Raw genomic sequence first — 20,092 nt, forward strand, 5'->3', positions numbered from 1 at the left:
GAACACAAAGGCCATGTATTCGATAGCACTAAGTGCCATTTCATTTTTCTCTCATAAAAGACAGTGCTTCCTCCAGCGAGACACTGCCAGGTAAATACCAAGTGATGTGCACAAGAAGCAAGACGTCTGCACGTTTCGCGGCGTTGTCGATAACGGCCATACCACGCTGAGTGCAGCGGTTCTCGTCTGTTGATTGGAGTTAATAGCGGTTGGCCGTGTTTAGTACTTGGATGGGCGACCAGCTTGGAGCTCTACCTACATTTGGCTTCTTTCATTTTGCCTATTTACTTAGGTGTCGTCGCTGCTTAGCGATAATGATGCGGTCCAGCACGCTGACGCCACTCCTGCCTGTCGGTGCACTAAAGCGCGAATCTGTGGCCACAATAAAATGAAAGGTTCTGTCGTATGTTTGTCGGTTTTTGGTCTCTCGCAGTCGTTTCTCCCGCCTGCCCTCTACATATATGCCCATTTGCAAGCGTCAGCTCTCGCGTCAGCCGAGCAAAGTCGAGACAAGTCGACACATGGAGACACACGATGCTGTGAATCGAAATCCGGCGACTACCGCAATGGCGACGCGGAGTGAGACGTGGGGCGAAGGAAAACTATTCGTACCACGACGGTTCTGTTTCGAGGATCGCGTTACGTTACTTGGAATAACCCTAGAAGAAAAATGTACGTTTCGTGCGGTGGCCGGGAATCGAACCCGGATCAACTGCTTGGGAAGCAACCATGCTGACCGTTACACCACCACCGCCTTGCGTGCCGAGTCATTCACGCCGCGATGTATCGGCTACCCTCCTGCCACCAGAGGCCGAAGGCGAAGGCGCTGTAGGCGTTCAACGCCAGGGCAGAGGTTGGCACATCTGAACGCAGTGTGTAGGTGCTGCTAGCGTAAATAGATGCACAACTGACAGCCGTTGGAAAACTGCCCTTTAATTTACAGCCGCATGATATAAGAAATATCTAATGTGACGTACGTACAGACGATCCAGAGACGATTGAGCATAATTGTGCCAGTCCAGAAGTAGAAAGCGCCTAAGTATCACAATGTTAAGTTGGTTAGTTTGATCCTCGCCTGGAGCATATCATTAGCTTCCCCTGAGGGCGAAATACACAGTTTAGCCGTTGCTAGGGAACGGACTTTTATTGTCGTTCGTTGTTTTCTCCACGCCAATGTGAAAATTGATAGTTAGAGTTCTGCTCGTTCCACTTAAGGCCGAAGGCGTCGGAAAACAACGGTGCCAGGCACCATATTTAAGTTCCGGGTGCCGACAGTGAGGGTGGGGTGTTACCTCACATCTCACAACTCGTTTTAAATACTCTAAAAAAACGTATTTCCTTCACACAAAAAAAAACAAGCAAATTTCGCAGTCAGGCCCTGGAGATGTTTATAGAAACGATGGCAGCAGTGTGTTTCCGCTCGCACGTCAGATTGGCCGAGCGGTCTAAGGCGCCAGATTTAAGCTCTGGTTCCCGAAAGGGAGCGTGGGTTCGAACCCCACATCTGACAATGAATTTTAAATATTCCGAACCTACCCGTTTCCTTCGTGCGGGAAAGGAAGTAAATTTCGCGCAAACAGGTTGAAGAGATATTATCAGTGACGGCAGTGATTATGGCGCTTGCCCTGCACGTCTGATTGTCTGGCCGTCAGAAGGAACGGAAAGCTGTTAGGAGGCATGGCTTTCAGCCAGGCAGCCCGGATTCGATTCCTGGTAGCCGAACATACTTTTGTTTGCTGAGTCTTGGCTAGTCTCACGGCGCTTACGTTTTCTTTGTGTTGTGCTTTTTGGGTCCAAGCATCAAGAAAGCAAAAGTCAACGAAAACAGATACGTGGTTAAATGTCTGGCAGGGCAGTAATGAAGGTGGATGAGCCGGTGGACCGGGTATTGGACTGGTGACGTGGCCGAATTGCATCGCTCCTCAGCTCAGTACGTTAGAGCGTCGTGCTGTGAACACAAAGGCCATGTATTCGATAGCACTAAGTGCCATTTCATTTTTCTCTCATAAAAGACAGTGCTTCCTCCAGCGAGACACTGCCAGGTAAATACCAAGTGATGTGCACAAGAAGCAAGACGTCTGCACGTTTCGCGGCGTTGTCGATAACGGCCATACCACGCTGAGTGCAGCGGTTCTCGTCTGTTGATTGGAGTTAATAGCGGTTGGCCGTGTTTAGTACTTGGATGGGCGACCAGCTTGGAGCTCTACCTACATTTGGCTTCTTTCATTTTGCCTATTTACTTAGGTGTCGTCGCTGCTTAGCGATAATGATGCGGTCCAGCACGCTGACGCCACTCCTGCCTGTCGGTGCACTAAAGCGCGAATCTGTGGCCACAATAAAATGAAAGGTTCTGTCGTATGTTTGTCGGTTTTTGGTCTCTCGCAGTCGTTTCTCCCGCCTGCCCTCTACATATATGCCCATTTCCAAGCGTCAGCTCTCGCGTCAGCCGAGCAAAGTCGAGACAAGTCGACACATGGAGACACACGATGCTGTGAATCGAAATCCGGCGACTACCGCAATGGCGACACGGAGTGAGACGTGGGGCGAAGGAAAACTATTCGTACCACGACGGTTCTGTTTCGAGGATCGCGTTACGTTACTTGGAATAGCCCTAGAAGAAAAATGTACGTTTCGTGCGGTGGCCGGGAATCGAACCCGGATCAACTGCTTGGGAAGCAACCATGCTGACCGTTACACCACCACCGCCTTGCGTGCCGAGTCATTCACGCCGCGATGTATCGGCTACCCTCCTGCCACCAGAGGCCGAAGGCGAAGGCGCTGTAGGCGTTCAACGCCAGGGCAGAGGTTGGCACATCTGAACGCAGTGTGTAGGTGCTGCTAGCGTAAATAGAAGCACAACTGACAGCCGTTGGAAAACTGCCCTTTAATTTACAGCCGCATGATATAAGAAATATCTAATGTGACGTACGTACAGACGATCCAGAGACGATTGAGCATAATTGTGCCAGTCCAGAAGTAGAAAGCGCCTAAGTATCACAATGTTAAGTTGGTTAGTTTGATCCTCGCCTGGAGCATATCATTAGCTTCCCCTGAGGGCGAAATACACAGCGTAGCCGTTGCTAGGGAACGGACTTTTATTGTCGTTCGTTGTTTTCTCCGCGCCAATGTGAAAATTGATAGTTAGAGTTCTGCTCGTTCCACTTAAGGCCGAAGGCGTCGGAAAACAACGGTGCCAGGCACCATATTTAAGTTCCGGGTGTCGACAGTGAGGGTGGGGTGTTACCTCACATCTCACAACTCGTTTTAAATACTCTAAAAAAACGTATTTCCTTCACACAAAAAAAACAAGCAAATTTCGCAGTCAGGCCCTGGAGATGTTTATAGAAACGATGGCAGCAGTGTGTTTCCGCTCGCACGTCAGATTGGCCGAGCGGTCTAAGGCGCCAGATTTAAGCTCTGGTTCCCGAAAGGGAGCGTGGGTTCGAACCCCACATCTGACAATGAATTTTAAATATTCCAAACCTACCCGTTTCCTTCGTGCGGGAAAGGAAGTAAATTTCGCGCAAACAGGTTGAAGAGATATTATCAGTGACGGCAGTGATTATGGCGCTTGCCCTGCACGTCTGATTGTCTGGCCGTCAGAAGGAACGGAAAGCTGTTAGGAGGCATGGCTTTCAGCCAGGCAGCCCGGATTCGATTCCTGGTAGCCGAACATACTTTTGTTTGCTGAGTCTTGGCTAGTCTCACGGCGCTTACGTTTTCTTTGTGTTGTGCTTTTTGGGTCCAAGCATCAAGAAAGCAAAAGTCAACGAAAACAGATACGTGGTTAAATGTCTGGCAGGGCAGTAATGAAGGTGGATGAGCCAGTGGACCGGGTATTGGACTGGTGACGTGGCCGAATTGCATCGCTCCTCAGCTCAGTACGTTAGAGCGTCGTGCTGTGAACACAAAGGCCATGTATTCGATAGCACTAAGTGCCATTTCATTTTTCTCTCATAAAAGACAGTGCTTCCTCCAGCGAGACACTGCCAGGTAAATACCAAGTGATGTGCACAAGAAGCAAGACGTCTGCACGTTTCGCGGCGTTGTCGATAACGGCCATACCACGCTGAGTGCAGCGGTTCTCGTCTGTTGATTGGAGTTAATAGCGGTTGGCCGTGTTTAGTACTTGGTTGGGCGACCAGCTTGGAGCTCTACCTACATTTGGCTTCTTTCATTTTGCCTATTTACTTAGGTGTCGTCGCTGCTTAGCGATAATGATGCGGTCCAGCACGCTGACGCCACTCCTGCCTGTCGGTGCACTAAAGCGCGAATCTGTGGCCACAATAAAATGAAAGGTTCTGTCGTATGTTTGTCGGTTTTTGGTCTCTCGCAGTCGTTTCTCCCGCCTGCCCTCTACATATATGCCCATTTCCAAGCGTCAGCTCTCGCGTCAGCCGAGCAAAGTCGAGACAAGTCGACACATGGAGACACACGATGCTGTGAATCGAAATCCGGCGACTACCGCAATGGCGACACGGAGTGAGACGTGGGGCGAAGGAAAACTATTCGTACCACGACGGTTCTGTTTCGAGGATCGCGTTACGTTACTTGGAATAGCCCTAGAAGAAAAATGTACGTTTCGTGCGGTGGCCGGGAATCGAACCCGGATCAACTGCTTGGAAAGCAACCATGCTGACCGTTACACCAGCACCGCCTTGCGTGACGAGTCATTCACGCCGCGATGTATCGGCTACCCTCCTGCCACCAGAGGCCGAAGGCGAAGGCGCTGTAGGCGTTCAACGCCAGGGCAGAGGTTGGCACATCTGAACGCAGTGTGTAGGTGCTGCTAGCGTAAATAGAAGCACAACTGACAGCCGTTGGAAAACTGCCCTTTAATTTACAGCCGCATGATATAAGAAATATCTAATGTGACGTACGTACAGACGATCCAGCGACGATTGAGCATAATTGTGCCAGTCCAGAAGTAGAAAGCGCCTAAGTATCACAATGTTAAGTTGGTTAGTTTGATCCTCGCCTGGAGCATATCATTAGCTTCCCCTGAGGGCGAAATACACAGTTTAGCCGTTGCTAGGGAACGGACTTTTATTGTCGTTCGTTGTTTTCTCCACGCCAATGTGAAAATTGATAGTTAGAGTTCTGCTCGTTCCACTTAAGGCCGAAGGCGTCGGAAAACAACGGTGCCAGGCACCATATTTAAGTTCCGGGTGCCGACAGTGAGGGTGGGGTGTTACCTCACATCTCACAACTCGTTTTAAATACTCTAAAAAAACGTATTTCCTTCACACAAAAAAAAACAAGCAAATTTCGCAGTCAGGCCCTGGAGATGTTTATAGAAACGATGGCAGCAGTGTGTTTCCGCTCGCACGTCAGATTGGCCGAGCGGTCTAAGGCGCCAGATTTAAGCTCTGGTTCCCGAAAGGGAGCGTGGGTTCGAACCCCACATCTGACAATGAATTTTAAATATTCCAAACCTACCCGTTTCCTTCGTGCGGGAAAGGAAGTAAATTTCGCGCAAACAGGTTGAAGAGATATTATCAGTGACGGCAGTGATTATGGCGCTTGCCCTGCACGTCTGATTGTCTGGCCGTCAGAAGGAACGGAAAGCTGTTAGGAGGCATGGCTTTCAGCCAGGCAGCCCGGATTCGATTCCTGGTAGCCGAACATACTTTTGTTTGCTGAGTCTTAGCTAGTCTCACGGCGCTTACGTTTTCTTTGTGTTGTGCTTTTTGGGTCCAAGCATCAAGAAAGCAAAAGTCAACGAAAACAGATACGTGGTTAAATGTCTGGCAGGGCAGTAATGAAGGTGGATGAGCCGGTGGACCGGGTATTGGACTGGTGACGTGGCCGAATTGCATCGCTCCTCAGCTCAGTACGTTAGAGCGTCGTGCTGTGAACACAAAGGCCATGTATTCGATAGCACTAAGTGCCATTTCATTTTTCTCTCATAAAAGACAGTGCTTCCTCCAGCGAGACACTGCCAGGTAAATACCAAGTGATGTGCACAAGAAGCAAGACGTCTGCACGTTTCGCGGCGTTGTCGATAACGGCCATACCACGCTGAGTGCAGCGGTTCTCGTCTGTTGATTGGAGTTAATAGCGGTTGGCCGTGTTTAGTACTTGGTTGGGCGACCAGCTTGGAGCTCTACCTACATTTGGCTTCTTTCATTTTGCCTATTTACTTAGGTGTCGTCGCTGCTTAGCGATAATGATGCGGTCCAGCACGCTGACGCCACTCCTGCCTGTCGGTGCACTAAAGCGCGAATCTGTGGCCACAATAAAATGAAAGGTTCTGTCGTATGTTTGTCGGTTTTTGGTCTCTCGCAGTCGTTTCTCCCGCCTGCCCTCTACATATATGCCCATTTCCAAGCGTCAGCTCTCGCGTCAGCCGAGCAAAGTCGAGACAAGTCGACACATGGAGACACACGATGCTGTGAATCGAAATCCGGCGACTACCGCAATGGCGACACGGAGTGAGACGTGGGGCGAAGGAAAACTATTCGTACCACGACGGTTCTGTTTCGAGGATCGCGTTACGTTACTTGGAATAGCCCTAGAAGAAAAATGTACGTTTCGTGCAGTGGCCGGGAATCGAACCCGGATCAACTGCTTGGAAAGCAACCATGCTGACCGTTACACCAGCACCGCCTTGCGTGCCGAGTCATTCACGCCGCGATGTATCGGCTACCCTCCTGCCACCAGAGGCCGAAGGCGAAGGCGCTGTAGGCGTTCAACGCCAGGGCAGAGGTTGGCACATCTGAACGCAGTGTGTAGGTGCTGCTAGCGTAAATAGAAGCACAACTGACAGCCGTTGGAAAACTGCCCTTTAATTTACAGCCGCATGATATAAGAAATATCTAATGTGACGTACGTACAGACGATCCAGCGACGATTGAGCATAATTGTGCCAGTCCAGAAGTAGAAAGCGCCTAAGTATCACAATGTTAAGTTGGTTAGTTTGATCCTCGCCTGGAGCATATCATTAGCTTCCCCTGAGGGCGAAATACACAGTTTAGCCGTTGCTAGGGAACGGACTTTTATTGTCGTTCGTTGTTTTCTCCACGCCAATGTGAAAATTGATAGTTAGAGTTCTGCTCGTTCCACTTAAGGCCGAAGGCGTCGGAAAACAACGGTGCCAGGCACCATATTTAAGTTCCGGGTGCCGACAGTGAGGGTGGGGTGTTACCTCACATCTCACAACTCGTTTTAAATACTCTAAAAAAACGTATTTCCTTCACACAAAAAAAAACAAGCAAATTTCGCAGTCAGGCCCTGGAGATGTTTATAGAAACGATGGCAGCAGTGTGTTTCCGCTCGCACGTCAGATTGGCCGAGCGGTCTAAGGCGCCAGATTTAAGCTCTGGTTCCCGAAAGGGAGCGTGGGTTCGAACCCCACATCTGACAATGAATTTTAAATATTCCAAACCTACCCGTTTCCTTCGTGCGGGAAAGGAAGTAAATTTCGCGCAAACAGGTTGAAGAGATATTATCAGTGACGGCAGTGATTATGGCGCTTGCCCTGCACGTCTGATTGTCTGGCCGTCAGAAGGAACGGAAAGCTGTTAGGAGGCATGGCTTTCAGCCAGGCAGCCCGGATTCGATTCCTGGTAGCCGAACATACTTTTGTTTGCTGAGTCTTAGCTAGTCTCACGGCGCTTACGTTTTCTTTGTGTTGTGCTTTTTGGGTCCAAGCATCAAGAAAGCAAAAGTCAACGAAAACAGATACGTGGTTAAATGTCTGGCAGGGCAGTAATGAAGGTGGATGAGCCGGTGGACCGGGTATTGGACTGGTGACGTGGCCGAATTGCATCGCTCCTCAGCTCAGTACGTTAGAGCGTCGTGCTGTGAACACAAAGGCCATGTATTCGATAGCACTAAGTGCCATTTCATTTTTCTCTCATAAAAGACAGTGCTTCCTCCAGCGAGACACTGCCAGGTAAATACCAAGTGATGTGCACAAGAAGCAAGACGTCTGCACGTTTCGCGGCGTTGTCGATAACGGCCATACCACGCTGAGTGCAGCGGTTCTCGTCTGTTGATTGGAGTTAATAGCGGTTGGCCGTGTTTAGTACTTGGATGGGCGACCAGCTTGGAGCTCTACCTACATTTGGCTTCTTTCATTTTGCCTATTTACTTAGGTGTCGTCGCTGCTTAGCGATAATGATGCGGTCCAGCACGCTGACGCCACTCCTGCCTGTCGGTGCACTAAAGCGCGAATCTGTGGCCACAATAAAATGAAAGGTTCTGTCGTATGTTTGTCGGTTTTTGGTCTCTCGCAGTCGTTTCTCCCGCCTGCCCTCTACATATATGCCCATTTCCAAGCGTCAGCTCTCGCGTCAGCCGAGCAAAGTCGAGACAAGTCGACACATGGAGACACACGATGCTGTGAATCGAAATCCGGCGACTACCGCAATGGCGACACGGAGTGAGACGTGGGGCGAAGGAAAACTATTCGTACCACGACGGTTCTGTTTCGAGGATCGCGTTACGTTACTTGGAATAGCCCTAGAAGAAAAATGTACGTTTCGTGCAGTGGCCGGGAATCGAACCCGGATCAACTGCTTGGGAAGCAACCATGCTGACCGTTACACCACCACCGCCTTGCGTGCCGAGTCATTCACGCCGCGATGTATCGGCTACCCTCCTGCCACCAGAGGCCGAAGGCGAAGGCGCTGTAGGCGTTCAACGCCAGGGCAGAGGTTGGCACATCTGAACGCAGTGTGTAGGTGCTGCTAGCGTAAATAGAAGCACAACTGACAGCCGTTGGAAAACTGCCCTTTAATTTACAGCCGCATGATATAAGAAATATCTAATGTGACGTACGTACAGACGATCCAGAGACGATTGAGCATAATTGTGCCAGTCCAGAAGTAGAAAGCGCCTAAGTATCACAATGTTAAGTTGGTTAGTTTGATCCTCGCCTGGAGCATATCATTAGCTTCCCCTGAGGGCGAAATACACAGCATAGCCGTTGCTAGGGAACGGACTTTTATTGTCGTTCGTTGTTTTCTCCACGCCAATGTGAAAATTGATAGTTAGAGTTCTGCTCGTTCCACTTAAGGCCGAAGGCGTCGGAAAACAACGGTGCCAGGCACCATATTTAAGTTCCGGGTGCCGACAGTGAGGGTGGGGTGTTACCTCACATCTCACAACTCGTTTTAAATACTCTAAAAAAACGTATTTCCTTCACACAAAAAAAAACAAGCAAATTTCGCAGTCAGGCCCTGGAGATGTTTATAGAAACGATGGCAGCAGTGTGTTTCCGCTCGCACGTCAGATTGGCCGAGCGGTCTAAGGCGCCAGATTTAAGCTCTGGTTCCCGAAAGGGAGCGTGGGTTCGAACCCCACATCTGACAATGAATTTTAAATATTCCAAACCTACCCGTTTCCTTCGTGCGGGGAAGGAAGTAAATTTCGCGCAAACAGGTTGAAGAGATATTATCAGTGACGGCAGTGATTATGGCGCTTGCCCTGCACGTCTGATTGTCTGGCCGTCAGAAGGAACGGAAAGCTGTTAGGAGGCATGGCTTTCAGCCAGGCAGCCCGGATTCGATTCCTGGTAGCCGAACATACTTTTGTTTGCTGAGTCTTGGCTAGTCTCACGGCGCTTACGTTTTCTTTGTGTTGTGCTTTTTGGGTCCAAGCATCAAGAAAGCAAAAGTCAACGAAAACAGATACGTGGTTAAATGTCTGGCAGGGCAGTAATGAAGGTGGATGAGCCGGTGGACCGGGTATTGGACTGGTGACGTGGCCGAATTGCATCGCTCCTCAGCTCAGTACGTTAGAGCGTCGTGCTGTGAACACAAAGGCCATGTATTCGATAGCACTAAGTGCCATTTCATTTTTCTCTCATAAAAGACAGTGCTTCCTCCAGCGAGACACTGCCAGGTAAATACCAAGTGATGTGCACAAGAAGCAAGACGTCTGCACGTTTCGCGGCGTTGTCGATAACGGCCATACCACGCTGAGTGCAGCGGTTCTCGTCTGTTGATTGGAGTTAATAGCGGTTGGCCGTGTTTAGTACTTGGATGGGCGACCAGCTTGGAGCTCTACCTACATTTGGCTTCTTTCATTTTGCCTATTTACTTAGGTGTCGTCGCTGCTTAGCGATAATGATGCGGTCCAGCACGCTGACGCCACTCCTGCCTGTCGGTGCACTAAAGCGCGAATCTGTGGCCACAATAAAATGAAAGGTTCTGTCGTATGTTTGTCGGTTTTTGGTCTCTCGCAGTCGTTTCTCCCGCCTGCCCTCTACATATATGCCCATTTCCAAGCGTCAGCTCTCGCGTCAGCCGAGCAAAGTCGAGACAAGTCGACACATGGAGACACACGATGCTGTGAATCGAAATCCGGCGACTACCGCAATGGCGACACGGAGTGAGACGTGGGGCGAAGGAAAACTATTCGTACCACGACGGTTCTGTTTCGAGGATCGCGTTACGTTACTTGGAATAGCCCTAGAAGAAAAATGTACGTTTCGTGCGGTGGCCGGGAATCGAACCCGGATCAACTGCTTGGGAAGCAACCATGCTGACCGTTACACCACCACCGCCTTGCGTGCCGAGTCATTCACGCCGCGATGTATCGGCTACCCTCCTGCCACCAGAGGCCGAAGGCGAAGGCGCTGTAGGCGTTCAACGCCAGGGCAGAGGTTGGCACATCTGAACGCAGTGTGTAGGTGCTGCTAGCGTAAATAGAAGCACAACTGACAGCCGTTGGAAAACTGCCCTTTAATTTACAGCCGCATGATATAAGAAATATCTAATGTGACGTACGTACAGACGATCCAGAGACGATTGAGCATAATTGTGCCAGTCCAGAAGTAGAAAGCGCCTAAGTATCACAATGTTAAGTTGGTTAGTTTGATCCTCGCCTGGAGCATATCATTAGCTTCCCCTGAGGGCGAAATACACAGCGTAGCCGTTGCTAGGGAACGGACTTTTATTGTCGTTCGTTGTTTTCTCCGCGCCAATGTGAAAATTGATAGTTAGAGTTCTGCTCGTTCCACTTAAGGCCGAAGGCGTCGGAAAACAACGGTGCCAGGCACCATATTTAAGTTCCGGGTGTCGACAGTGAGGGTGGGGTGTTACCTCACATCTCACAACTCGTTTTAAATACTCTAAAAAAACGTATTTCCTTCACACAAAAAAAACAAGCAAATTTCGCAGTCAGGCCCTGGAGATGTTTATAGAAACGATGGCAGCAGTGTGTTTCCGCTCGCACGTCAGATTGGCCGAGCGGTCTAAGGCGCCAGATTTAAGCTCTGGTTCCCGAAAGGGAGCGTGGGTTCGAACCCCACATCTGACAATGAATTTTAAATATTCCAAACCTACCCGTTTCCTTCGTGCGGGAAAGGAAGTAAATTTCGCGCAAACAGGTTGAAGAGATATTATCAGTGACGGCAGTGATTATGGCGCTTGCCCTGCACGTCTGATTGTCTGGCCGTCAGAAGGAACGGAAAGCTGTTAGGAGGCATGGCTTTCAGCCAGGCAGCCCGGATTCGATTCCTGGTAGCCGAACATACTTTTGTTTGCTGAGTCTTGGCTAGTCTCACGGCGCTTACGTTTTCTTTGTGTTGTGCTTTTTGGGTCCAAGCATCAAGAAAGCAAAAGTCAACGAAAACAGATACGTGGTTAAATGTCTGGCAGGGCAGTAATGAAGGTGGATGAGCCGGTGGACCGGGTATTGGACTGGTGACGTGGCCGAATTGCATCGCTCCTCAGCTCAGTACGTTAGAGCGTCGTGCTGTGAACACAAAGACCATGTATTCGATAGCACTAAGTGCCATTTCATTTTTCTCTCATAAAAGACAGTGCTTCCTCCAGCGAGACACTGCCAGGTAAATACCAAGTGATGTGCACAAGAAGCAAGACGTCTGCACGTTTCGCGGCGTTGTCGATAACGGCCATACCACGCTGAGTGCAGCGGTTCTCGTCTGTTGATTGGAGTTAATAGCGGTTGGCCGTGTTTAGTACTTGGTTGGGCGACCAGCTTGGAGCTCTACCTACATTTGGCTTCTTTCATTTTGCCTATTTACTTAGGTGTCGTCGCTGCTTAGCGATAATGATGCGGTCCAGCACGCTGACGCCACTCCTGCCTGTCGGTGCACTAAAGCGCGAATCTGTGGCCACAATAAAATGAAAGGTTCTGTCGTATGTTTGTCGGTTTTTGGTCTCTCGCAGTCGTTTCTCCCGCCTGCCCTCTACATATATGCCCATTTCCAAGCGTCAGCTCTCGCGTCAGCCGAGCAAAGTCGAGACAAGTCGACACATGGAGACACACGATGCTGTGAATCGAAATCCGGCGACTACCGCAATGGCGACACGGAGTGATACGTGGGGCGAAGGAAAACTATTCGTACCACGACGGTTCTGTTTCGAGGATCGCGTTACGTTACTTGGAATAGCCCTAGAAGAAAAATGTACGTTTCGTGCGGTGGCCGGGAATCGAACCCGGATCAACTGCTTGGAAAGCAACCATGCTGACCGTTACACCAGCACCGCCTTGCGTGCCGAGTCATTCACGCCGCGATGTATCGGCTACCCTCCTGCCACCAGAGGCCGAAGGCGAAGGCGCTGTAGGCGTTCAACGCCAGGGCAGAGGTTGGCACATCTGAACGCAGTGTGTAGGTGCTGCTAGCGTAAATAGAAGCACAACTGACAGCCGTTGGAAAACTGCCCTTTAATTTACAGCCGCATGATATAAGAAATATCTAATGTGACGTACGTACAGACGATCCAGCGACGATTGAGCATAATTGTGCCAGTCCAGAAGTAGAAAGCGCCTAAGTATCACAATGTTAAGTTGGTTAGTTTGATCCTCGCCTGGAGCATATCATTAGCTTCCCCTGAGGGCGAAATACACAGTTTAGCCGTTGCTAGGGAACGGACTTTTATTGTCGTTCGTTGTTTTCTCCACGCCAATGTGAAAATTGATAGTTAGAGTTCTGCTCGTTCCACTTAAGGCCGAAGGCGTCGGAAAACAACGGTGCCAGGCACCATATTTAAGTTCCGGGTGCCGACAGTGAGGGTGGGGTGTTACCTCACATCTCACAACTCGTTTTAAATACTCTAAAAAAACGTATTTCCTTCACACAAAAAAAAACAAGCAAATTTCGCAGTCAGGCCCTGGAGATGTTTATAGAAACGATGGCAGCAGTGTGTTTCCGCTCGCACGTCAGATTGGCCGAGCGGTCTAAGGCGCCAGATTTAAGCTCTGGTTCCCGAAAGGGAGCGTGGGTTCGAACCCCACATCTGACAATGAATTTTAAATATTCCAAACCTACCCGTTTCCTTCGTGCGGGAAAGGAAGTAAATTTCGCGCAAACAGGTTGAAGAGATATTATCAGTGACGGCAGTGATTATGGCGCTTGCCCTGCACGTCTGATTGTCTGGCCGTCAGAAGGAACGGAAAGCTGTTAGGAGGCATGGCTTTCAGCCAGGCAGCCCGGATTCGATTCCTGGTAGCCGAACATACTTTTGTTTGCTGAGTCTTAGCTAGTCTCACGGCGCTTACGTTTTCTTTGTGTTGTGCTTTTTGGGTCCAAGCATCAAGAAAGCAAAAGTCAACGAAAACAGATACGTGGTTAAATGTCTGGCAGGGCAGTAATGAAGGTGGATGAGCCGGTGGACCGGGTATTGGACTGGTGACGTGGCCGAATTGCATCGCTCCTCAGCTCAGTACGTTAGAGCGTCGTGCTGTGAACACAAAGGCCATGTATTCGATAGCACTAAGTGCCATTTCATTTTTCTCTCATAAAAGACAGTGCTTCCTCCAGCGAGACACTGCCAGGTAAATACCAAGTGATGTGCACAAGAAGCAAGACGTCTGCACGTTTCGCGGCGTTGTCGATAACGGCCATACCACGCTGAGTGCAGCGGTTCTCGTCTGTTGATTGGAGTTAATAGCGGTTGGCCGTGTTTAGTACTTGGATGGGCGACCAGCTTGGAGCTCTACCTACATTTGGCTTCTTTCATTTTGCCTATTTACTTAGGTGTCGTCGCTGCTTAGCGATAATGATGCGGTCCAGCACGCTGACGCCACTCCTGCCTGTCGGTGCACTAAAGCGCGAATCTGTGGCCACAATAAAATGAAAGGTTCTGTCGTATGTTTGTCGGTTTTTGGTCTCTCGCAGTCGTTTCTCCCGCCTGCCCTCTACATATATGCCCATTTCCAAGCGTCAGCTCTCGCGTCAGCCGAGCAAAGTCGAGACAAGTCGACACATGGAGACACACGATGCTGTGAATCGAAATCCGGCGACTACCGCAATGGCGACACGGAGTGAGACGTGGGGCGAAGGAAAACTATTCGTACCACGACGGTTCTGTTTCGAGGATCGCGTTACGTTACTTGGAATAGCCCTAGAAGAAAAATGTACGTTTCGTGCGGTGGCCGGGAATCGAACCCGGATCAACTGCTTGGGAAGCAACCATGCTGACCGTTACACCACCACCGCCTTGCGTGCCGAGTCATTCACGCCGCGATGTATCGGCTACCCTCCTGCCACCAGAGGCCGAAGGCGAAGGCGCTGTAGGCGTTCAACGCCAGGGCAGAGGTTGGCACATCTGAACGCAGTGTGTAGGTGCTGCTAGCGTAAATAGAAGCACAACTGACAGCCGTTGGAAAACTGCCCTTTAATTTACAGCCGCATGATATAAGAAATATCTAATGTGACGTACGTACAGACGATCCAGAGACGATTGAGCATAATTGTGCCAGTCCAGAAGTAGAAAGCGCCTAAGTATCACAATGTTAAGTTGGTTAGTTTGATCCTCGCCTGGAGCATATCATTAGCTTCCCCTGAGGGCGAAATACACAGCATAGCCGTTGCTAGGGAACGGACTTTTATTGTCGTTCGTTGTTTTCTCCACGCCAATGTGAAAATTGATAGTTAGAGTTCTGCTCGTTCCACTTAAGGCCGAAGGCGTCGGAAAACAACGGTGCCAGGCACCATATTTAAGTTCCGGGTGCCGACAGTGAGGGTGGGGTGTTACCTCACATCTCACAACTCGTTTTAAATACTCTAAAAAAACGTATTTCCTTCACACAAAAAAAACAAGCAAATTTCGCAGTCAGGCCCTGGAGATGTTTATAGAAACGATGGCAGCAGTGTGTTTCCGCTCGCACGTCAGATTGGCCGAGCGGTCTAAGGCGCCAGATTTAAGCTCTGGTTCCCGAAAGGGAGCGTGGGTTCGAACCCCACATCTGACAATGAATTTTAAATATTCCAAACCTACCCGTTTCCTTCGTGCGGGAAAGGAAGTAAATTTCGCGCAAACAGGTTGAAGAGATATTATCAGTGACGGCAGTGATTATGGCGCTTGCCCTGCACGTCTGATTGTCTGGCCGTCAGAAGGAACGGAAAGCTGTTAGGAGGCATGGCTTTCAGCCAGGCAGCCCGGATTCGATTCCTGGTAGCCGAACATACTTTTGTTTGCTGAGTCTTGGCTAGTCTCACGGCGCTTACGTTTTCTTTGTGTTGTGCTTTTTGGGTCCAAGCATCAAGAAAGCAAAAGTCAACGAAAACAGATACGTGGTTAAATGTCTGGCAGGGCAGTAATGAAGGTGGATGAGCCGGTGGACCGGGTATTGGACTGGTGACGTGGCCGAATTGCATCGCTCCTCAGCTCAGTACGTTAGAGCGTCGTGCTGTGAACACAAAGGCCATGTATTCGATAGCACTAAGTGCCATTTCATTTTTCTCTCATAAAAGACAGTGCTTCCTCCAGCGAGACACTGCCAGGTAAATACCAAGTGATGTGCACAAGAAGCAAGACGTCTGCACGTTTCGCGGCGTTGTCGATAACGGCCATACCACGCTGAGTGCAGCGGTCCTCGTCTGTTGATTGGAGTTAATAGCGGTTGGCCGTGTTTAGTACTTGGTTGGGCGACCAGCTTGGAGCTCTACCTACATTTGGCTTCTTTCATTTTGCCTATTTACTTAGGTGTCGTCGCTGCTTAGCGATAATGATGCGGTCCAGCACGCTGACGCCACTCCTGCCTGTCGGTGCACTAAAGCGCGAATCTGTGGCCACAATAAAATGAAAGGTTCTGTCGTATGTTTGTCGGTTTTTGGTCTCTCGCAGTCGTTTCTCCCGCCTGCCCTCTACATATATGCCCATTTCCAAGCGTCAGCTCTCGCGTCAGCCGAGCAAAGTCGAGACAAGTCGACACATGGAGACACACGATGCTGTGAATCGAAATCCGGCGACTACCGCAATGGCGACACGGAGTGAGACGTGGGGCGAAGGAAAACTATTCGTACCACGACGGTTCTGTTTCGAGGATCGCGTTACGTTACTTGGAATAGCCCTAGAAGAAAAATGTACTTTTCGTGCGGTGGCCGCGAATCGAACCCGGATCAACTGCTTGGGAAGCAACCATGCTGACCGTTACACCACCACCGCCTTGCGTGCCGAGTCATTCACGCCGCGATGTATCAGCTACCCTCCTGCCACCAGAGGCCGAAGGCAAAGGCGCTGTAGGCGTTCAACGCCAGGGCAGAGGTTGGCACATCTGAACGCAGTGTGTAGGTGCTGCTAGCGTAAATAGAAGCACAACTGACAGCCGTTGGAAAACTGCCCTTTAATTTACAGCCGCATGATATAAGAAATATCTAATGTGACGTACGTACAGACGATCCAGAGACGATTGAGCATAATTGTGCCAGTCCAGAAGTAGAAAGCGCCTAAGTATCACAATGTTAAGTTGGTTAGTTTGATCCTCGCCTGGAGCATATCATTAGCTTCCCCTGAGGGCGAAATACACAGCGTAGCCGTTGCTAGGGAACGGACTTTTATTGTCGTTCGTTGTTTTCTCCGCGCCAATGTGAAAATTGATAGTTAGAGTTCTGCTCGTTCCACTTAAGGCCGAAGGCGTCGGAAAACAACGGTGCCAGGCACCATATTTAAGTTCCGGGTGTCGACAGTGAGGGTGGGGTGTTACCTCACATCTCACAACTCGTTTTAAATACTCTAAAAAAACGTATTTCCTTCACACAAAAAAAACAAGCAAATTTCGCAGTCAGGCCCTGGAGATGTTCATAGAAACGATGGCAGCAGTGTGTTTCCGCTCGCACGTCAGATTGGCCGAACGGTCTAAGGCGCCAGATTTAAGCTCTGGTTCCCGAAAGGGAGCGTGGGTTCGAACCCCACATCTGACAATGAATTTTAAATATTCCAAACCTACCCGTTTCCTTCGTGCGGGAAAGGAAGTAAATTTCGCGCAAACAGGTTGAAGAGATATTATCAGTGACGGCAGTGATTATGGCGCTTGCCCTGCACGTCTGATTGTCTGGCCGTCAGAAGGAACGGAAAGCTGTTAGGAGGCATGGCTTTCAGCCAGGCAGCCCGGATTCGATTCCTGGTAGCCGAACATACTTTTGTTTGCTGAGTCTTGGCTAGTCTCACGGCGCTTACGTTTTCTTTGTGTTGTGCTTTTTGGGTCCAAGCATCAAGAAAGCAAAAGTCAACGAAAACAGATACGTGGTTAAATGTCTGGCAGGGCAGTAATGAAGGTGGATGAGCCGGTGGACCGGGTATTGGACTGGTGACGTGGCCGAATTGCATCGCTCCTCAGCTCAGTACGTTAGAGCGTCGTGCTGTGAACACAAAGGCCATGTATTCGATAGCACTAAGTGCCATTTCATTTTTCTCTCATAAAAGACAGTGCTTCCTCCAGCGAGACACTGCCAGGTAAATACCAAGTGATGTGCACAAGAAGCAAGACGTCTGCACGTTTCGCGGCGTTGTCGATAACCGCCATACCACGCTGAGTGCAGCGGTTCTCGTCTGTTGATTGGAGTTAATAGCGGTTGGCTGTGTTTAGTACTTGGTTGGGCGACCAGCTTGGAGCTCTACCTACATTTGGCTTCTTTCATTTTGCCTATTTACTTAGGTGTCGTCGCTGCTTAGCGATAATGATGCGGTCCAGCACGCTGACGCCACTCCTGCCTGTCGGTGCACTAAAGCGCGAATCTGTGGCCACAATAAAATGAAAGGTTCTGTCGTATGTTTGTCGGTTTTTGGTCTCTCGCAGTCGTTTCTCCCGCCTGCCCTCTACATATATGCCCATTTCCAAGCGTCAGCTCTCGCGTCAGCCGAGCAAAGTCGAGACAAGTCGACACATGGAGACACACGATGCTGTGAATCGAAATCCGGCGACTACCGCAATGGCGACACGGAGTGAGACGTGGGGCGAAGGAAAACTATTCGTACCACGACGGTTCTGTTTCGAGGATCGCGTTACGTTACTTGGAATAGCCCTAGAAGAAAAATGTACGTTTCGTGCGGTGGCCGGGAATCGAACCCGGATCAACTGCTTGGGAAGCAACCATGCTGACCGTTACACCAGCACCGCCTTGCGTGCCGTGTCATTCACGCCGCGATGTATCGGCTACCCTCCTGCCACCAGAGGCCGAAGGCGAAGGCGCTGTAGGCGTTCAACGCCAGGGCAGAGGTTGGCACATCTGAACGCAGTGTGTAGGTGCTGCTAGCGTAAATAGAAGCACAACTGACAGCCGTTGGAAAACTGCCCTTTAATTTACAGCCGCATGATATAAGAAATATCTAATGTGACGTACGTACAGACGATCCAGCGACGATTGAGCATAATTGTGCCAGTCCAGAAGTAGAAAGCGCCTAAGTATCACAATGTTAAGTTGGTTAGTTTGATCCTCGCCTGGAGCATATCATTAGCTTCCCCTGAGGGCGAAATACACAGCGTAGCCGTTGCTAGGGAACGGACTTTTATTGTCGTTCGTTGTTTTCTCCGCGCCAATGTGAAAATTGATAGTTAGAGTTCTGCTCGTTCCACTTAAGGCCGAAGGCGTCGGAAAACAACGGTGCCAGGCACCATATTTAAGTTCCGGCTGTCGACAGTGAGGGTGGGGTGTACCTCACATCTCACAACTCGTTTTAAATACTCTAAAAAAACGTATTTCCTTCACACAAAAAAAACAAGCAAATTTCGCAGTCAGGCCCTGGAGATGTTTATAGAAACGATGGCAGCAGTGTGTTTCCGCTCGCACGTCAGATTGGCCGAGCGGTCTAAGGCGCCAGATTTAAGCTCTGGTTCCCGAAAGGGAGCGTGGGTTCGAACCCCACATCTGACAATGAATTTTAAATATTCCAAACCTACCCGTTTCCTTCGTGCGGGAAAGGAAGTAAATTTCGCGCAAACAGGTTGAAGAGATATTATCAGTGACGGCAGTGATTATGGCGCTTTCCCTGCACGTCTGATTGTCTGGCCGTCAGAAGGAACGGAAAGCTGTTAGGAGGCATGGCTTTCAGCCAGGCAGCCCGGATTCGATTCCTGGTAGCCGAACATACTTTTGTTTGCTGAGTCTTGGCTAGTCTCACGGCGCTTACGTTTTCTTTGTGTTGTGCTTTTTGGGTCCAAGCATCAAGAAAGCAAAAGTCAACGAAAACAGATACGTGGTTAAATGTCTGGCAGGGCAGTAATGAAGGTGGATGAGCCGGTGGACCGGGTATTGGACTGGTGACGTGGCCGAATTGCATCGCTCCTCAGCTCAGTACGTTAGAGCGTCGTGCTGTGAACACAAAGGCCATGTATTCGATAGCACTAAGTGCCATTTCATTTTTCTCTCATAAAAGACAGTGCTTCCTCCAGCGAGACACTGCCAGGTAAATACCAAGTGATGTGCACAAGAAGCAAGACGTCTGCACGTTTCGCGGCGTTGTCGATAACGGCCATACCACGCTGAGTGCAGCGGTTCTCGTCTGTTGATTGGAGTTAATAGCGGTTTGCCGTGTTATGTACTTGGTTGGGCGACCAGCTTGGAGCTCTACCTACATTTGGCTTCTTTCATTTTGCCTATTTACTTAGGTGTCGTCGCTGCTTAGCGATAATGATGCGGTCCAGCACGCTGACGCCACTCCTGCCTGTCGGTGCACTAAAGCGCGAATCTGTGGCCACAATAAAATGAAAGGTTCTGTCGTATGTTTGTCGGTTTTTGGTCTCTCGCAGTCGTTTCTCCCGCCTGCCCTCTACATATATGCCCATTTCCAAGCGTCAGCTCTCGCGTCAGCCGAGCAAAGTCGAGACAAGTCAACACATGGAGACACACGATGCTGTGAATCGAAATCCGGCGACTACCGCAATGGCGACACGG

General features: G+C 49.9%; 20 non-coding genes across 20 annotated transcripts; 10 read left to right on the forward strand and 10 right to left on the reverse strand.

Annotated features, from left to right (window-relative positions):
* Positions 1-682: 682 nt before the first annotated feature.
* Trnag-ccc (transfer RNA glycine (anticodon CCC)) lies at positions 683-754 on the reverse strand. Its single transcript has one exon. It is a non-coding gene; the product is annotated as a tRNA-Gly (tRNA).
* A 672-nt stretch (positions 755-1,426) lies between these two features.
* On the forward strand, positions 1,427-1,510 carry Trnal-uaa (transfer RNA leucine (anticodon UAA)). Its single transcript has one exon. It is a non-coding gene; the product is annotated as a tRNA-Leu (tRNA).
* Positions 1,511-2,634: 1,124 nt separating this feature from the next.
* Positions 2,635-2,706, reverse strand: Trnag-ccc (transfer RNA glycine (anticodon CCC)). Its single transcript has one exon. It is a non-coding gene; the product is annotated as a tRNA-Gly (tRNA).
* Positions 2,707-3,377: 671 nt separating this feature from the next.
* Positions 3,378-3,461, forward strand: Trnal-uaa (transfer RNA leucine (anticodon UAA)). Its single transcript has one exon. It is a non-coding gene; the product is annotated as a tRNA-Leu (tRNA).
* A 1,124-nt stretch (positions 3,462-4,585) lies between these two features.
* On the reverse strand, positions 4,586-4,657 carry Trnag-ucc (transfer RNA glycine (anticodon UCC)). The gene has a single exon. It is a non-coding gene; the product is annotated as a tRNA-Gly (tRNA).
* A 672-nt stretch (positions 4,658-5,329) lies between these two features.
* Trnal-uaa (transfer RNA leucine (anticodon UAA)) lies at positions 5,330-5,413 on the forward strand. The gene has a single exon. It is a non-coding gene; the product is annotated as a tRNA-Leu (tRNA).
* A 1,124-nt stretch (positions 5,414-6,537) lies between these two features.
* On the reverse strand, positions 6,538-6,609 carry Trnag-ucc (transfer RNA glycine (anticodon UCC)). The gene has a single exon. It is a non-coding gene; the product is annotated as a tRNA-Gly (tRNA).
* Positions 6,610-7,281: 672 nt separating this feature from the next.
* Trnal-uaa (transfer RNA leucine (anticodon UAA)) lies at positions 7,282-7,365 on the forward strand. The gene has a single exon. It is a non-coding gene; the product is annotated as a tRNA-Leu (tRNA).
* Positions 7,366-8,489: 1,124 nt separating this feature from the next.
* On the reverse strand, positions 8,490-8,561 carry Trnag-ccc (transfer RNA glycine (anticodon CCC)). The gene has a single exon. It is a non-coding gene; the product is annotated as a tRNA-Gly (tRNA).
* A 672-nt stretch (positions 8,562-9,233) lies between these two features.
* On the forward strand, positions 9,234-9,317 carry Trnal-uaa (transfer RNA leucine (anticodon UAA)). Its single transcript has one exon. It is a non-coding gene; the product is annotated as a tRNA-Leu (tRNA).
* Positions 9,318-10,441: 1,124 nt separating this feature from the next.
* On the reverse strand, positions 10,442-10,513 carry Trnag-ccc (transfer RNA glycine (anticodon CCC)). The gene has a single exon. It is a non-coding gene; the product is annotated as a tRNA-Gly (tRNA).
* A 671-nt stretch (positions 10,514-11,184) lies between these two features.
* Positions 11,185-11,268, forward strand: Trnal-uaa (transfer RNA leucine (anticodon UAA)). The gene has a single exon. It is a non-coding gene; the product is annotated as a tRNA-Leu (tRNA).
* Positions 11,269-12,392: 1,124 nt separating this feature from the next.
* On the reverse strand, positions 12,393-12,464 carry Trnag-ucc (transfer RNA glycine (anticodon UCC)). Its single transcript has one exon. It is a non-coding gene; the product is annotated as a tRNA-Gly (tRNA).
* Positions 12,465-13,136: 672 nt separating this feature from the next.
* Trnal-uaa (transfer RNA leucine (anticodon UAA)) lies at positions 13,137-13,220 on the forward strand. The gene has a single exon. It is a non-coding gene; the product is annotated as a tRNA-Leu (tRNA).
* A 1,124-nt stretch (positions 13,221-14,344) lies between these two features.
* Positions 14,345-14,416, reverse strand: Trnag-ccc (transfer RNA glycine (anticodon CCC)). Its single transcript has one exon. It is a non-coding gene; the product is annotated as a tRNA-Gly (tRNA).
* Positions 14,417-15,087: 671 nt separating this feature from the next.
* Trnal-uaa (transfer RNA leucine (anticodon UAA)) lies at positions 15,088-15,171 on the forward strand. The gene has a single exon. It is a non-coding gene; the product is annotated as a tRNA-Leu (tRNA).
* Positions 15,172-16,295: 1,124 nt separating this feature from the next.
* Trnag-ccc (transfer RNA glycine (anticodon CCC)) lies at positions 16,296-16,367 on the reverse strand. The gene has a single exon. It is a non-coding gene; the product is annotated as a tRNA-Gly (tRNA).
* A 671-nt stretch (positions 16,368-17,038) lies between these two features.
* On the forward strand, positions 17,039-17,122 carry Trnal-uaa (transfer RNA leucine (anticodon UAA)). Its single transcript has one exon. It is a non-coding gene; the product is annotated as a tRNA-Leu (tRNA).
* Positions 17,123-18,246: 1,124 nt separating this feature from the next.
* Trnag-ccc (transfer RNA glycine (anticodon CCC)) lies at positions 18,247-18,318 on the reverse strand. The gene has a single exon. It is a non-coding gene; the product is annotated as a tRNA-Gly (tRNA).
* A 670-nt stretch (positions 18,319-18,988) lies between these two features.
* Trnal-uaa (transfer RNA leucine (anticodon UAA)) lies at positions 18,989-19,072 on the forward strand. Its single transcript has one exon. It is a non-coding gene; the product is annotated as a tRNA-Leu (tRNA).
* Positions 19,073-20,092: the final 1,020 nt, after the last annotated feature.

This window comes from Schistocerca gregaria, chromosome 2 (assembly GCF_023897955.1).
Source record: "Schistocerca gregaria isolate iqSchGreg1 chromosome 2, iqSchGreg1.2, whole genome shotgun sequence".
Taxonomy (NCBI): Eukaryota; Metazoa; Arthropoda; class Insecta; order Orthoptera; family Acrididae; genus Schistocerca; species Schistocerca gregaria.